This window comes from Macrotis lagotis, chromosome 1 (genome assembly GCF_037893015.1).
Source record: "Macrotis lagotis isolate mMagLag1 chromosome 1, bilby.v1.9.chrom.fasta, whole genome shotgun sequence".
NCBI classification, from domain to species: domain Eukaryota; kingdom Metazoa; phylum Chordata; class Mammalia; order Peramelemorphia; family Peramelidae; genus Macrotis; species Macrotis lagotis.
The window spans coordinates 699,749,015-699,762,133 of record NC_133658.1 but is presented as its reverse complement, the minus strand read 5'-3'; the positions used below and the strand labels follow the sequence as shown (position 1 = coordinate 699,762,133).

General features: G+C 33.2%; 1 protein-coding gene across 1 annotated transcript in view; it reads left to right on the top strand.

Annotated features, from left to right (window-relative positions):
* The window catches only part of SCN2A (sodium voltage-gated channel alpha subunit 2), a 123,226-nt gene that overhangs the window by 73,062 nt on the left and 37,045 nt on the right, over window positions 1-13,119 (top strand). The gene's annotated exons all lie outside the window — the stretch shown is intronic.

The window sequence follows — 13,119 nt, the reverse complement described above, 5'->3', positions numbered from 1 at the left end:
TATAATTTTTATAATCCTATGTAATATACTTTATGAATTTAAAAACATTATGCCAAATGAGTCCCATGGCATTAAAAAAAAAGTAAAGGCCTTTCATTTGGTCATTGTTGACCAAATTGCTATAGAATTAGAACTCATTTCTGGCATTTAATACTTGTCCAATTGTCATGTCCAACAGTGTCCAAAATCAGTCTTTGAAAGTGATTACTCAGCTATGTAAAAATTAGTCAACAGAATTTGATCATTAGAATGGAAATATTTATTCCCTTCCCTCAGAACATATATTTTCTCCTTTAGTAAGTAAAGGCCATTTTCATTCTATGTATATTCATTTTTCAAGGTATTATTTAAATTGGACTTATGTTCTTATACAACTAAACATTTTTAAAAAGTGCCTATCACCTAATGAAATTGTTGAGGTGTGGTTCCTTTGAAAGACAGAATGATTTTAATTTACACCCCTAGTTTTTGTTAGACTTCTTTGCTCCAAAATGTATTCTAATCCAATCCAATCAATATTTATAAAGCATCTACTATATGCTTTAAAACCTGGGGATACAACTTATAAAAAGAAAGACAGTTCTGCCCTCAAGTAGCTTACAGTCTGATGGAAGTCAGTCCCACTAATTTGGTATAGCTTGAAATAAGGAAGACTATTCTCAGCTTAATTTATCTCTTTATGTCTGATGTTTGTTTCAATGTAATTTTTTTTTTAGTTAAAGGTAACCAGGAAGCTATCTTTCAGTTGGAATGCACTGTATCAATAGGTTTCTATTGAAAGTGTATACATACCTGTTACCTTATTTAAGGAATGCTCTCTTTCACTCATCCTACTGTATTACTATGCTTGTTAATTCAGTGTGATTTATTAAGGACCTACTATGTGCAGGAAATATGGTTAAAACTCAAATTTGAAGAAACTTTCCACTTGTTCCTTTTTTAAAAAAAAATAAGTCTTTTAAAGATAGCTGATAAAAAAAAGCAGGATAAGTAGCAACTCATTATTTGCATATATTTATGTAACTGTTTATTTCATTTATTCATTTATTTCTGCCTTTCACACAGTAGCAAAGAGAGGAAAACTGAGATAAATATATAGAAAATCTTTTTTTTTTTCAGAACCTGGCTACCACTGCTCTGATAGGATATGAACATTCTGTTGGGTATATTGGATAGGAGATGTAGGTTGCTATCCCTTTCCATAGAGATAAAAAGAAAAAAAATGTTAAAAAATAAAGTAAGGAAGAGTAAAATGAGGGATTAATGTTGTGGAAGCAATGTTTTAATGTATTCAGATCAAGAATGTCATCAGTGGTTTTTACCACTGACTTTTTTTAAAAAAATCTTTTGCCAGGATATGTTTCTAAATCATGGTCCTTGTTGCCAACTTTCTAGATTAAAATCGTAACTATTGAAGAATACATTTTAGGATAATTTCACTAAAAGTTATACTTAGAAGAATACCCTTGAATTCAAATTGGGATGTGTTTGAGATCTATTTTAATTCTGTATATGATATTCTTACATACAATACTAGAATCTTACTATAGGCACATACCTTGGAAATATTGCAAGTTTACTTCCAGAACACAGCAAAAGAGCAAATATTTTAATAAGTGAATCACACAAATTTTATGCTTTCCCAGTGTGTATAAAAGTTATGTTTACACTATACTATAGTCTATTAAGTATGCAATAGTACTATATCTAAAAAACTATTTTGCTAACTGTCATCTGAGCCTTTAGGAAGTGATAAGGTTTTTGCTGGTAGAGGGTCTTGGAAGTATGTTTATGGTTGATGATTGATCAGGGTTGCTGAAGGTTGGAGTAACTGGCAATTTTCTTTAAAAAACTACAATGATGTTTGCTGAATCAAGTGACTCATCCTTTCACCTGACTATTTGGAAGCTATTGTAGGGCTATTAGTTGACTTAATTACAATATTGTGCCTCAGGGAATTAGGAGGTCCCAGGAGAGGAAAAATAGAGGAACTGGCAATCATACATCAGTCAGAACGCAACATTTATCAATTAAGTTGGTCATCTTACATGGATGCAGTTTGTGGTGCCCCAAAACAATTATAATAGTAACATCAGAGATCATGGATCATGATCACCATAACAGAGATAAAAATATTGAAAAAGTTTGAAGTATTGCAAGAATTATCAAAATGTGATAGAAAGAAGATATGAGCACATGCTATCAGAAATGTTTCAACACAAACCTTCAATTTGTTTTAAAAAAATGAAAACAGTAACTGAAAAGTGTAGTATAACAAGCTATGCATGTGCATTATGTGACATTAAGGGAGACAATGTGGAGTTCAGTATAAGGAAGGCTCATCATGGAAGCAAGGGAGGATAGTTATTGAAGAGCCACAGCATCTTCTTAGAGAGCAACCATCTTCTGTTGGGATATCAGATGATCTCATATTCTCCACCAAGGACAGATTTAGGGTAAGACTCCAGGGTATTTCAGTCTGTTTAAATAGTTTAAATAGTAGCAATTTATTTTTTTTTATTTAAACATTTTGACTCTATTCTTTTGTTTTTAAATTAATTCTTTTTAATACCCTTTGACTTTTACTGATTGAATATATGCTCTGCTTTTTGGAGTTCAGTAAGAGATGTGTTAAAAAAAAATGTATTGAAGTCATATTTGAATGCCTTTTTTGTTCCAGTATAAAATTTAGCCATATCATATCATGAACTTCACTGCTTACCATTCTTACTTCTCACAGGGGTAGAGTCAAGCTGGAGCAATCAAGAATGCAGCTCTGGTGGTTTTTAACCAGACAGAGGCACGTGCCACCACATTCACCCAGGTTACCTAAGCAAGTTATAAATGTATCCTCACTTCTTCCTGACTATTGACTGGCCTGCATGCTCCTTAGCTGTTCCTTGCCCATCCATTGGCAGTAAAGTAGAAACATGCACAGATGCTCTCTACGCTGTCATATAAGCATGGTCAGGCAAGTCTGACAATCTAACATTTCTGTGATTTAACGGCTGATTTTCCTATGTAGATTTTAATAGAAAGTTGTACTTAATGACAAAGTGCATGCCTTTTATGAATTATCTATTTCCATTATAACATTATGGGGGTTGAAGCTATTTAAAGGCCTAAAGAAGACATACAAGTATTTTATTAAATAGACATACAAAGAAAAGATTCCGTGCCCTACTCTTCCCCAACTTTTAAAAAAATTTCAATAATTTAACTTCAGTAGTAAAGCTAGACTTTAGTTATGTTCTACTTAGTGACAAGGTTTGGTTTTTTTTCCAAGATAATTTAAATAATTTAAATAATCCCTACACTTGTGCACACTGCTCAAAGGATGTTGTATAATTCTTTGAAAAATATAAATTAATTAAAGTATGGCCACCAGGAGGATAGGTTTGGTCTTCATATGCTGGTTTGAGACAGTTAAGGGCTAATATCAAAGTTTTATTCAGCATTTGACATTTTAAGTAATTTGTTCTTAAAAATTCAAAAAAAATCCATTTAAGTTCTTTTGAAAAAAACTATAATTTTATGGGTAGAATCCTGCCTAGGAATCAGGAAGACTTACTTCTAATTAATTCTAGCTGATTGACTGTGGGTAGGTATTCCTCTAAGTGATAGTTGCTGATCTGCATGAATAGCCTGCATTTCCATACAATTATTACCTATTCTGAAATAAAAATAAGGTCTGAAAAAATTAAAATAATCCTTTAATTTCTTTACCCAATGACCTAAATATCACTAAATAGTCCTTAAAATAAAAATGTTTTCTTCAACATCTGAAAAATAAATTAGCAAAAAAATCTTTGGAAAATAATGACATGCGAAAAGTAAATATGGTTCCTCCTTTTGCTTCTCTCCCTTTGCTTCTACCTGTTACTCCCTCAAAAAAATTATATATATATATATATATATATATATATATATATATATATATGCTAGTCATCTCAAGACAATAATAGTAAACTATAACCTATATATAAAGTTTTTAAATGAACATCCCATTTCAATTTGCATTCAGTGTTGAGGAGACAATACATATATGTGCAGGAATTATTAACCTTGTGTCCATGAATTTATTTTAAAAATATTTTATACCCATTTAAGACAATTGACTTCCTTTGTAATTTTTCTATTTTTATTTGATGTATTTAAAAACATTCTGAAAAAGAGATCACCAGACTGCCAAGTCATAGAGGCTAGAAAAAGAAAGTTAAGAATCCCCGATAAAAATTTTAAAATAGATAGAAAAATAATTTTGCTTTTCTTCAGACATATCTGGCTCTTTATCACTCCATTTGAGGGTTTTTTAAGCAAAAATATTGGAGTGGTTTTCCTTGTCCCCCTCCAGCTCATTTTGAAGATGAGGAAACCAAGGGAAATAGGGTTAAGTGACTTGCCCAGGGTCACACAACATGGTAAATGTCTGAGGTCAGATTTGAACTCAGTAAGATGAGTCTTCCTGACTCCAGGTCCAACACTATTCACTGTTGTCACCTAGCTGCCCAAGATGCAAAATAAAAAGATAATTTGGGAAAGAAAACACTAGCAACTGGAAGAACAGGAAATACTTCATATAAATGGTGTAGCTGTTTTGAAAAAATGTTGCAGCCATTTTGAAAAAAAGCAGGGCTCTTCAAAGGTCTAAGATTAAAAGTAAATAAATTCTAGACATAGGGACAGCCTATGTAAAGTCATAGAGTAAAGAGATTCAATATTGTGTACAGGGAACAGTAAATCAGGCAGAATGTAGAATACTTGAGAAGTAATATATTATCACTATGAAAAGATGGACTGAAATCAGATCATGAAGGAATACTGGGGCAATACCCACTCTCAAAGTAATTGACATTCTATTGAACATACTCACAAATATAAGATTATCAAGAATAAATATGAAGAAATTTCATATTCAAAGCAGAAAGCATTAGGAAAGACCTCAGGTAGGTGATAAAATTTGAGCTAAACCTTGAAGAGGGTTAGGTATTACAAGAAGCAAAGATGAAGAGGAAAAAGTACATTCCAAACATGTCAGACAATTGTTGGGTACAGTTAAAGTGCTAAAATGTTAGCCTATTTTACTGGAATAAGGAGTGCATGAAAAGGAGTAATATATTATCAGCATGTAAAGGTGGGCTGAAAACAGATTGTAAAATACTTTTAAAATCATATTGGATTATATTTCAACATAAAGGTAATAGGGATACAATTCCCTGAAGTTTCTTGAGCAAGTGAGTAACATAGAATCACTGCTTTCTGAATATCAATTTGGCAGTCAAGTGGAGAATGGATTGAAGAGGAGAAGTACTAGGTTCAGAGAGACTAATTAGAAAGCCATGGACCAGTAAAGACATGATGAGAACCTGAAACAGGCTGGTTATGATATGAATGGAGATAAGGAAGTGAATGCAAGAGATGTCATGGGGTAAAATGAAGAAGATTTGACAATGATTATACGGAGGTAGTGAGAGTAAAAAACTGGGGATACCTCTGGGGTAGTTAGTTGGGAGTCTAGAAAGGAGGTAAAGTCCATTATGTAATTTGGAAAGTTAAGAGGTGGTATAAACCTCAAGGGAAAGACCACTGAGTTCACTTTTTAGAAATTTTGAGTTTTCTATTACTATAGAACACTCAGATAATGAAAAACAAGCATTTGGCTATATGAGGTTAGAGCTCTGGAGAGATACAGGGATTTTTTTGTGTAAATTTAGGAGTATTCGGTATATATTCTGTATAATTACTGAACCTGAGGAAGCTGTAGGGAGAGAAGATATGGCTTATTTTCATTCAATTTCCAAAGATTATTGTCTCTCAAATGTTGACATTCATATTTTTCCCCCTAATCATTCCTTTTGTGAAAGAATGTTCTGGTGGAACATTGTCACTATCACAGAAATGACTCCAAACCCTCCAAAGAAAGATCAATGAATGTGGAGACAGGAAATTAGAAAGTAAAAAGTTCTACCAGTTATTTATTAGCAAGTCACATGATCCCTCTGGGTCTCAGTTGCTTCATTTCTCAAAGGAGCAGAATTGGAGGACTAGATGACTTCTAGAATTTCTTCCATCTCTAAATTTATAATACTATGATTCCTTAATAGGCATGTTAAGGGAAGTTTGGGGAGAATTGTAGAAAGGTTTTTTTAGCCCATGACTCACCAGAATTTCCACAAGAGGTCTCCCTATTATGGATACTGACTCTAGTACCCCTTGACAACTTTGCTGCATCTCTAATCCTATAAATCCCTAAAGGGGATAAATGAATACTTAGGGTACTCTTAAGTGAATAGTAGATCTCTAGCATCTTTATGGCAAAAAGATAGAAATATATTTCTATCCATATTCTTTTATCAAAAGAGACAGATAGATGGAAAATTTGGGTCTGTTAGATAATATGAAAAAAATAAAACTGAAATTGGCAGCATACAAAAGTACCACAAGGTAGAGGGGCTATGTTTTTTTTATATTTGAATATTTGTAGACACAATGACCTTGAGCAAATTGCTTAACTTTTTAGTGCCTCAGGTACTTTTTATGATCATAAATTGCTGAGGAGGAGACCATCTGCTCTGACAGAAGTTCCTCTCCATGAGCTCCCTACATCAATGAAATCATATATCAGTAAAATTATATTTATGACTTCTCTAATTTTGTTTCTTTCTATCTTTACACCTGTGATTTCATCAATGTGGAGAATCCCAAGTGAAGGAGAAAATGCCCTCAGGGAAAGAGGGGCTTAAAGATCAATTTGGGGGGGGTCATTTGGGGTTAAAACTCACTAGCTCTCTGACTCAAGAGGTTAAGAAAGCCTTTAATTCAAAGGTTGCTGCAAAGTTCACATGTAATTATAGAAAGTTCACCAGTTACTACATAGAGTTCACAGGTCACAGGTTAAGACCTGAGGAGAGGTAGCAAGACAGTGAGCTACCTAAAGGACAGGTTGATTAGCAGAAGTTAAAATTAAAAACAGCTAAAGGAGTAGTCAAGTTAAAAATGGGAAAAGGAAAAAAAAGAGAAGAAGCTTAGAAGAAAGAAAGAGAAAAGAGAAGCTTAGATCACCATAAATCAACCTCATGGAGCTGGGGCCATCTTGTTCAGCCACATGGTCAGACCAAGCTGATCTGGCAGAGGGAGAAAGACACAGAGAGAGAGAGGGGGGGGGGAGAGAGAGAGAGAGAGAGAGAGAGAGAGAGAGAGAGAGCAAGTAAGCACAGAGCACAGAGCTGGTGTCCAGAAGAGGCAAGACAAGAAGGAAAGAGAGCTAGCAGAAGTTCCCGCTAACACCTTTCTGGTATACAGGACAAAGGTGGTGTCTGAGTAGTGGTTTAGCACCTCGCTCCAATTATTCTTCAAGTAGTGGCTAAGACATCAGTGGAGGTCTACTACTGTGCTAAGTCTTCATCTGCCCTGGGGGTATGACCAAAAGACCAACATGAAAATGGAGATCCCACAGAATGAAGAATGTCTTCCACAGTACCGAAAAGCCTCAAAAGATTACCTGCTCCAAGGGCACCTGTTTACCAATGCAGATCAGTCAATCATCCAAGTACTTGTTCACCTTTACTACATGCCAGGTACCTAGAACCCAGGTAGATTCTAGGAATACAAGTATAAAAAATGAAACAATTCCTCTTTGCAATGAGTTTTCATTATTATGGGAAGAACAAGGAGTACAAATTAAGAAAGTTCATATATACAAGGTATTTCAGTCCAAAGTAGTTTGGGTGAGAGGGCACTGTTATGAAAAGTAGGAAAGATTTTTTGCAAAAGATGGTGCCTGAACTATATCTTATAGAAAAGAGGAACACTATGAGACAGAAAAGTACATAACAGTCTTGGAGGATGACCAGTATGCTGACATAAAAATGGGAGATATGGTGTCACATGAAAGGAACATAGAAAAGCGGCCAATGTGACTGGTTTATAGGTATGAGAAGGGGAATAGCATTGGCTTATACCAGATTGCATAATGCTCTTATAGCTAATCAGAAAAGTTTAAATTTTATCCCAGAGGCAATGAGAAACCACTGGAGAGCATATGGTCAGATATGCACTTGAGAAAATTATTTGAGCATCAGTACATAGGATGGACTAGAGTGGTAAAAGACTTGAGACAGAAAGATCAATGAAGAGGCTTTTATAATAATCTATGTAAAAGGTGATGATTTTGTCAGTAGAGATAAAGAATAAGATGTGAGAAATATTGAGAAGGTAGAAAAGTTAAGATTTGATTACTTGGATGGATATGTGGTATGACAGAGAGTGAGAAATTAAAGATAATGCTGAAGTTACAAATCTAGGAGACTGGAAAGATGGTGATGCTTTTGTAGAAACAGAAAAAATTTGGAAGTGTATGAGTTTGAGTGGAAAGGAACTGTTTTGGACATGTGGAGTTTAAGATGCCTATATGACATAAGGTTTGAAAAGTCCAGTAGCAATTGATGGTATGAGACTAAAGATCAGGTAAGAGATTGGGGCTAGATACAGAGCTGGAAGTCTTGGAGAGAGAGCCACACCCATATAAACAAATGAGGTGAATGAGAGAGTAGAGAGGGAGAAAAGTCATTCCAAGACAATGACAAATATTTGCCATGATATAGATAATGAACCAGCAAAAGAAACCATAAAGGAACAATCAGACAGATAGGAAACTAACCAGGAGAAAGAAGTGTCCTAAAAACCAAGAGGAAAGAGGATCCAGGAGGAGAAAGTGGTCAACAGAGTCAAATATAAAATACAAATTGAAAGGTATTAGGCCTTAGAGAAGATCATCAGATTTGACACTACTGGTAATTATGGAGAGAGTAGTTTCAGTTGAGTGATAAGGTAAGAAGCCAGATTGCAAAGAGCATACAAGTAAGAGGAAGACAAGTAGAGCAACAAATGTAGACAACTTTTTAAAGGAGTTTGACTGAGAGAAGGGTGATATGAAATGATAGTTTAAGAGATGATAGGGTATAGTGAAGAATTTTTAAAGATAAGGTAGCTGTACAAAGGAAGGGAAGTAGTTAATGAAAACTGAGCTTTAACATGAGAAAAGCAGCTAAAGACAGAGGAGTCAAGTAATTAAAGAACAGAAAATGATGTAGAGATGAAATGAGTACAGAGCTGGTGTCCAAAAGAGGAAAGATAAGAAGGAAAGTCCTTGAGTTTGGGGGTTTGTGGGGGAGACTAGTATGGAAATCTGGATGAATGTGAAAGAAGAACTATAGGAGAAATGGAGCATAAGGAGAGCTGGAATAATAGATTATTATCAGCAAATATCATGTAGTTTATAATCTTAGGAACTTATTAGGGGCATTGAGAAGTTATGTAACTTGGGAATAGTATGTTTTGAAGATAAGCTTGAACACAGGTTTTCCTTATTCTGAAACTGATCTGTCCACCATGCTGCCATATTCATAAACACACATAACACCCTTTCCTGATACATTATAGACAAAAAGAATTTTTTCATTGAAACAATTTCCTTTCCAAATAATTTTCTTGAATTAAATTGAATTTGTTTGGATATTTTATAAATTACTGTATATCAATTAGCTTTACTACAAACCCTAATTGCTAAAAAATTGTTTTCATTTATATTTCCTACATACTTCTATTTTGAAGGTTATAGCTAATCACATCTTAAAATCATAAAGCCTACCAAAATTGTCTGGTTGATATGCTATAATATAAAAAAGATTACTTTGATTTGACATCTTTCTTATGAAGAAAGACCAGTGAAGGAATCCTTTCTCTTGTGGATAAAGCATTTTGATTCTGAAACTATTTTAGAGGAAAAGCATAACTCTCATTGACTGAGCTGCTAAGATTCTTCATGCAGAATAACTTGGGATTTTTAAAATATAGATTTACAGTAGGATCCATGTGGAACAAAGCATTAGAATCCTAGAGGAATAAAATAGTTCATATAGACTCCTTGAATCATCTATATAGTTCAATTTGAACTCCCTCCACCCCCTTTTTACAAAATAGAATTAGGATTCTTACTTCTTTTTTTTCAAATTGAATGGAATTATAAATTGTAATTTCTTAATAATTGATCATAACTTGATGACTGACAGGATAGACTTTTAAAAGTATTGAAATAATTCTTGAGGAAGTGGCATCAATTTTTTCTGAATTATATGATACTGGATTATGCTTTTAATTTAAAATTTCAAGTAATGACTGTTGTCATGTTGATTTTTTTAAGAATAAATCATCAATAGTGTGGAGAAATAGTATTTATATGTTGTAAAATAAAATATTGAACTCCTTAAAGATTCATTGAATAGTTCATTTAGGAGAATAAGACTCCATCTAGTTTGTTTCATCTGATTATGATTATAAGAAATATATAGTTTTTCAGTGAGAATAAATTTGCTCTATGATGATACTATCTTAAAATTTAATTTTATGTTTCATATGAATGCAACTGATTCTTGATATTTTTCAAGTATAGACACTGTTGGTTGTCTGATCATTTTATACTATCTGGAAATATTTTATATTTTGTTCAAGATTAGTTTGAATATAATCCCTCTGGAATTTCTGTAATTTTCTCTACATTTTCCTGTAAGTGCTATTCAAATTTAAGTAATATAAACCTTTAATCTAATCCAATACAAAATGTTTACCTTCTTTCTCATATTTTAAGTAAATGACTTTTTTGCATTTCAAGTTGTGATGACTATGATAACTTTTCCTATCCTGAAACAACTGATGAATAGAGAGCTGGGCCTGGAGTCAGAAAGACCTGAATTCAAATCTGACCTCAGGCACTTATTAGCTATATGACCTTGGGACACTTAATCTTTGCCTTTTCTTCAGTTTTAAAATGGGAATAATAATGGCACCTACATTGCAGAGTTGTTGTAAGTATCAAATGAGATAATGATTGTAAAAAATGTAGGGTCTGGCACATAGTAGGCTGTATATTCCAGGCCCTCTCATGAAAACCTTTGGGAATCAAAATTTCCTCTATATTTCATGATGTTTCTCTTAAGTTAAATGCTTGTTCTAAGAAATGTTTGGTGCCATATTTGACACTATACTATATATTATATAAATAGATACAAAACCTGCAAATTATGGAATAATGGTAAAATTCACGCTAGTATCCCATTTGAATCATTTAATTAACACATACAAATAATACAGCTAATTGTCCACCTTTTAGAAATTACTCCAGGTTTGAAACTTTATAAAGGATTCTCAATCTATACAACTTTATAGTGAATAATAGTGAGATAGGATAAATGAAGAACTAAGGCTTTAGGCAATATTTATTCTGCCCTGATTTTCACATCTATATAGTTAGGATTTATGTCCATAGACAGTCTTTTGGAGGAAGTAATCACATGTAAAATGCTTTGTTAGACCAATTATTTCCCCTTTAAAGGGGAAAGGATGTGGTTTTCTGTATCAAGAACAGAGAGAGAATGATTCTCTTTAAGGGAGGGTATTTTTATACAGCATCATGGGACATCTTCTGGTAAGTAGGGATGGAGGATATATTTATAATCACGGATTTATCAGTAGATCACAAAACTAGAATTTTCACTTCCTGAAACTATTATTTTACAACAGGAAGAGTATAGATCACAGTTCTACTGTAGAGGTATCTAAGCAGGTTCACCATTTTTATTTATTTCTGAAATCTCTGAAATTTATAATCCTAAACCTGTTCTCCCTTCTGAGCTGAAGTCTAACATTTCTATTTGTCTATAAGATAGCTTTACCCAGAGGTCCCACCAGTATCTTAGAATCAACATGTGTGATTTGAACAGGTCACATAACCCTATATTATGTACTTTGCAACAAAGGTGCCTTATAAATGTGTGCTATTTCATTCTTCCCTATGAACCTGCCACAAACTCCTTCATTCAGCATTGGCTACTCAGAAATGTAGCTCTCCTTTTCATAAAAAAAAGATACATTTTCAAGAAAATTCAAAAATATTTTAAAGTGTAATGCAGACTACCTGTTTTTTTTAGAATAATGATGCAGGTTAACCTAACTAATTTATTAGAATATGGTGGCAAACATGGTATTATTAATTAGTCCTCTATATGTTTGAGAGTATGAAATATTTGACCAAAATAAAAATATTTCAATTTTTGTATAAAATGTATACATAGTCTTTTATTTACTTACCTTGGGAAGATTAAAAAATATATAGTCTTGAACTTGTAATTCTGAAAGTCAAGAGAGAGCTTAAACTTCTTAGATTTATATTTTTATGGTAAAAGAAGGAAAACATTTTATATGATTGCATAATTTTACTTAGGATAACAGTATCCCTCTAATACCTTAATTAACCAAGTAAATATTTGATATATGTCAACCAGTGTCGGCACTTATTCAGTTAGTGCATATCACTACTACTATATGGTACATTGGGAAACAGTCTTTATGAATTGCTGTGGTTGGGAAAAAGTCATTTTTGATTATCAGTTTCATTTTTGTTTATAGCTTGTATTAGAAATCTTTTCATTTTCCATGGGACTTTGAAATTTCCTGACATAGGAAAAAAACCAGGGTAAACTCCATTCTGGAACGAAGCTCCGGAGTAAGCCTTGAGAAAAGAAAATATTCTGTAGAAATATAATTTTGTCATATGATAGATGACTCTGTGCTAAGATGCCATCAATCTAACTCTATCCATCTTCTCAGGAATAATACCTCTAACTCTTTGTCCAAGTTGTGTTATAGTACAATATCCATTTTGTCAATATTAGTGCAACATGGTGAACGGTGCATTTTACTCATGTGCTTACATCATTCCCTCTATAAATTAGCTACTTATCAGTGCAGCTATCTCTTGATGTTATACACTCTATGGTAATAACATTATAACAGGTCGGAGAATGCTGTGATCAAAACTACTCTGATTTAGTGTGGCACTCATACCTGTTCCTGGGTAACTTTGATAGTGCCTCAGTTTGGGTTTTCAAGGAACCAGGTTGAAGATTTGGACTTCTTCATTTATTTTTGGTTCAAGAACCACTCGACCTGATCAAAGCTCTAAAAGATATAAATTATCTTATTTTATTTTCTTTGGGCAATGTTTAATTTCATTTAAAACAAAAAGGAAAAAAAAGGAAAGAAAATCCACTTGTTTTCTTCCTG